The sequence below is a fragment of the Telopea speciosissima genome, chromosome 7 (assembly GCF_018873765.1).
Source record: "Telopea speciosissima isolate NSW1024214 ecotype Mountain lineage chromosome 7, Tspe_v1, whole genome shotgun sequence".
Classification (NCBI taxonomy): domain Eukaryota; kingdom Viridiplantae; phylum Streptophyta; class Magnoliopsida; order Proteales; family Proteaceae; genus Telopea; species Telopea speciosissima.
The window spans coordinates 43,547,845-43,553,183 of NC_057922.1; the positions used below are offsets into that span (position 1 = coordinate 43,547,845).

A 5,339-nucleotide genomic window follows, 5' to 3' on the forward strand; every position below is an offset into this window, starting at 1 on the left:
ACACCACGTAGTGGTGAGGAACTTTAAAAAAAAAGAAGAGTCCAATTTGGTTATCAAAACCGTTTTGGTTAACTTTAAAAAAAAAGAGTCTAAATCGGTTACCAAAACCGTTTTGGTTTTATCCTTTTTTTTTTTTTTAAAGAATGGTGGATCCAACACGTGGGACATAGGTTGAGGGAAACCAGGGAAATTTAAAAAAAAGTCTCAATTGTTTCCAAAACCATTTTAAATGTTTACCCATGGTGCAACACGTGGTACGTGGGTTGAGGGGAATTTAATTTAAAAAACTAATTCGTTCTTCCTTCCCCAACCCACTTACCTGTTCCGTGAAGAACGCAGAAAGAGCACCATAATCGCCATGGCTGCCGCGACAGTGGCTGGCGGACTGCTGCCCCAGCTTGCAACGACTTTGGTCATTGCCAATTTCAGGGGCTCCGGCCACTGTCTGGTATGCCTTGGCAATTAATCATTCCTTTTTTTTAAAAAAAAATAGCTGCAGCAACGACAGAGCCACGCACTAGGCCGACGATGGTCTCGTGACTCGAACAGCGCACAAGCCACATAGGCTGACAGCCTTTGGTAAGGAGGAGCAACAATCTCAGGCCGTGCGCAGCAATCTACTGCAGCCATAAGGCTGTGCATGCCTCAAGAGCCATCTTCGTTTTTTTTTAAATGTGCAGAAAAAAAACTTGAATAAAATAAAAAAACTTCAAACAGACCTACTGCTAGAGTCACACAGACTCGTAGAGATGGCCCCAATAAAAAACTTTAGTTTCATTGTGCGGCTTAGCCGCAGCCAAACATGATGTGGTGCGGCGATTCGCGACAGTATACGGTCCAATCAAGAACATTACAAGCTCTGATGCCAATCTTAAATAAATATAGAAGGGATATCGGATCGTTACCTTCGTAGCGTGATATCCACGATGCAGCGGAAGAGGATAGAGATTGGCCTTGGTTGACAGCCGCACGAATAGCGTAGCGTCTCCCTTGCAGCGGTGCACTCGATAGGTAATCGACCGTAATCAATAGTTCACACTCCAAGTCCCTAGGCAATGATGGATGCCTCTAGGAACACACACACACGGTAGGGAGAGAGCAGGACGAGAGAGGGAGAGAGAACGTGGGATTAAGGAGGCTGCAGTTATGACTTCACTTGTGTAACCCAGCCTCTCTCAATCTCTCTTTTTATATATGAAAAGGGGAGCACCACCTTATGGGCCCCTCCAAACCCTATCCCTAGCTGGGTCCTTTTGACCCACATCTACCCCACATGGGCGCGGGTATGGGCCTCGGGTCCCAACCCGATTTGGTTACACTCTAAAACTCAAATCTAATGCTCGTAGGCATCTAAGATTTGAAAACTTAAATTGAGTGAGAAAATTGATCATGTGACTTTCATCAAACACTAGCGGCGAGGTGGCTTCAAGAAGCAAGGCACGTACGGATTGAGATTTAAACAAAGACTTGTTAATGGATGCCATCACCAACATTTGTGAGTCGGTCGAACGCCAGTCATGCTTCAATATTAACAAGTGACGAATATTATTCCCTTTATTAGGAACAATTTTATTCATTATCCATGACTACAGAACATGCAAGATCATGGACTAGATCATGAATCTTACAATGCGGTACTACATCGCCATAACCATCTTTTTCTACGTCTTGGAAGAAAGACCTCCACAGCAAGTCATTAAAAATTTCATTCCCAATGTCTTCCAACTCCATGTTAACTCTAGATGGAACAAAACCATTAGCCATCCAGAGATGGATTAACTTTTCCTTCTCGATCTAGTGATCCTTTGGAAATATGGAGCAATAAGCAAAACATTGCCTCAACTGTGAGGGCAGATGATTGTAGCTCAGTCTCAAGGATGGTAAAATTGTATTTTCTTTGTCTTCTGGTAGATCCCAAAATTCACTCTCTCACAAACTCCCATTCAATCTCTGTGTGTTTGAAGCGCATTAAGCCTCCAAGAGACATTGCAGCCAGGGGTACACCCGCACACTTCTTCACAATCTCCTTACCAATCACCATCAAGTTTGCATTCTCCACCTTTCTGCTGCCATCTCCAAATGCGCGTTGCTTGAACAAATCCCAACAATCGTCCTCTGAGAGTCCTTCCAAGTGGTGGGCAGGAAATGTGCCCATGATCGATGCTACTTTTTCAATTCGAGTGGTTACAAGAATTGCACTTCCTTCATTTCCACATGTTAATGAAGATTTCACCGTATCCCACTTGTCCTGATCTTCATTCCAAACATCATCTAATACAAGCAAAACTCTCTTCCTATTCAACATCTCACTAAGGGAGCCCAACACGCCCAGGGAGCATCCAGCCATTGGGCTGTGCTGCACACATCCCTAGGCATGCACCGAGATGTGTGCGGCACAACCCAACCCTTGGATGCCCCCTGGGCGTGCCCTGGGCGCTAAGCTCCCTGGAGAGGAGCCGGATCCTGTCTTCTGAAGGTTTATCTAGTCTGTGCATTAGTACCCAAGGTCAAGGAATTTGTTGTATCATGTTTGACTTTGTTTCTTCAAATTAGATCCAAGTTCCAGAAAAATAATTATCTATTTTCTTTTGTTTTATTAATTCTTTTTATGAATTTAAAAGTTTTGGAAAAAATAATGCTCATCGATCTCGTGGTTCCTACGCACAGACATAGGACCATGCAAAATTACTGCTCAACCCCTTAATGAACTAAAAAACACCCAAACATCAGTCTCTTATCTGTTAGTTTTATTAGAGAGAGAAAGAGAGAGAGAGACCAATAATATAGTTGTAAACAGACATACAACAAAAAAAAAAACTAAGGCTCTCTTTGGTATAGTTTAAATTTATGTTTATCTGACACATAAACATAAATAGATGTCTTTGGTATGATTTATGAACCCTATTTCTCATTAAAATAAATCAATATAAGCATAAATTCATAAATAGCTCAAGAGTTGTTTATGATTTATCATCATAAATTGTTAATGCTTGTTTATGCGGGTACCATTCATGTGCAGAATTGCTATTTAAGTGGGGGTAAAATGGTAAAATTAACGAAAATTATAACAAAACCTCTCTCTCTCTCTCTCTCTCTCTCTCTCTCCAACTCCATGGATCAGGTATCAATCACCAGCAAAATCAATACGATACTGATACGGTATAGGCATGGATCGGTTGTATCAAACAAATTTGCCCCAAATTTCCCTTAAAAAATAGGATTTTGATTGTTCTACCCCTTGCACGTACCATGTCACCGATACGATATTGCGATCGAAAACTAGTAAAACCGTTACGTATCACCCAATATGGGTGATACGATACCGCTACCTCAAACCATGCCACCCTACCCCCATGGTTTTAGTGCACGGTATCAGTCACCTGCAAAACCGATATGATACCGATACGGTATCGACATGGATTGGCCGTATCAGACAAATTTGTCCCTGATTTCCCTTAAAATTAGGATTTTTGACTGTTTTTCCCATTGTTCGTACCGTGTCACTGATATGGTATCGGGATCGAAAACTAGTAAAACTGTTACGGATCAGCCAATATGGGTGATACGATACTGATACCTCAAACAGTGCCCCCCCAACCCTCTCTCTTAACATATATCATATTATTTGTAATATAAAACAATATATATATACTAGTAAACGTGCACGTACAAATGCACGTGTGGGCATTTGTTACAGAGAGAGAGAGAGAGATTAATGCACTTAGATCCACATTTGGTGAAGATTTATGTGACACAAACTTTAAGATAATCAAATTAATCTTTCCTTCATATACAAACTTTTGACGCCTTTTATTCTTGCTCTTTGTAAGGATCATGTAGCCAACCCCATTTAGGCCTAATTTTGTATGACTTTTATTTCAATTTCGGATTGATTTCATGAATTAGTCAACGTGGCATTGCATAGTGGTGGTGGCAATAGTTGGATGGTGGTGGTGGTGGTGAGACCATTAGGAGAAGAAGGATGGTTTTTTGTTTTTAATATGAAATTACTACTTTGCCCATCAAATTAACCATGTGCTCATTATATAGCAAGAGTGAAATCAAATGAAATAGAAATTCTGAAACAACACCTCAATTATTTCAGAATTTATATTCCACTTGATTTCTATTTCACTTAAACAAGGTGCAAAAATCAAATCAAACAATTTACAAAATAGAAATCACCCGAATTTTGTATCCCCCAATTTGGATAAATCATAATTACTTTCTTGGATCTATATGGGTGAATGTGTATACATGGATTTAAAAACGGCTATTGTGAGGGGGTGTGCAATTTCATTTTTTAGCTGACATTGTGCAAATATTTTTCCCTTTTAAAATAAAATTTTAGAAGCTGAAAAGTTAGCAGAGATCACTGTTGCCCTCCAATTAACCAGATCAAAGGATTGTTTCATCTCGTCCTTGGTAAGCCACTCCCAACCGTTGCATTAAGTTGATGAGTTTCAATCGAACCAATGCATCTTTCGTGGACTATATCAGCCGCTTTACTTACTGCTTGAGCTCCTCTTAAATATAGGCAAAAAAAAAGTTCATACTGCAATTCAGACAAGCAGTAGGAGTTGGTTCAATCAACTACTTTTTCATGAATAAAGAATGGTTATGAATAAAAACACGTCAAAAATTAAAATACAAGATAAGAATATAATATCAATAGGTAATAGAAAGAAAAAAAAAGGTACAATTTATAAAAGATTTAAAAAAGCATGAACAAATAATACAAGGCGAGAGATTTATCTTGGGGTGTACTAAGGGAGGGAGTTGGTGCTCCTAATCCCAGCGCGGGTTCCATTCGCAATAATTGAGGCCACAACCAAAGTGAGAAAGTGAAGCGGCGGAGGTTGTTGTCCGAGTTATTGCAAGTAGCATCAACTTAGTGACTTAGTTGTGATGCTAGATGGACTAGATTAATAAAATTGAATCCAAGCATATAGATTCATGATGATGTGTTGCATCTGCATGCATGATTTATTATTCACTTGCTGGGCTCAGTGGAGCTCATTCCTTGTGGAATATTTCTTTTTGATGATTTTGCAAGTGGATGTCTCCCTGAATGGGAGAATCATTTTGGACAGGATGGTGATGGTGATTGCAACTTCTTGGTCTGGACCCCGACGGAGGTGATGCCTCTAATGTGGATGCTTAAAGTGGAGCTGGGAGTGGAGATCTAATCGACGGCTGTCCTTATTTTGTTGTTCTTTGAGCATTCTTTTTGTGGATAGCCTGATGTTATTTTATTTTGTAAAGCTTATAGATGCATCTTTTGTTTAACTTTTTGACCTTGATGTAAAGCTTAGAAAATATCATGAATGTAACACATG

At 39.9% G+C, this 5,339-nt stretch overlaps 1 pseudogene; it reads right to left on the bottom strand.

Moving 5' to 3' along the window:
• Positions 1-1,569: 1,569 nt before the first annotated feature.
• LOC122668598 lies at positions 1,570-2,309 on the bottom strand (annotated as a pseudogene).
• Positions 2,310-5,339: the final 3,030 nt, after the last annotated feature.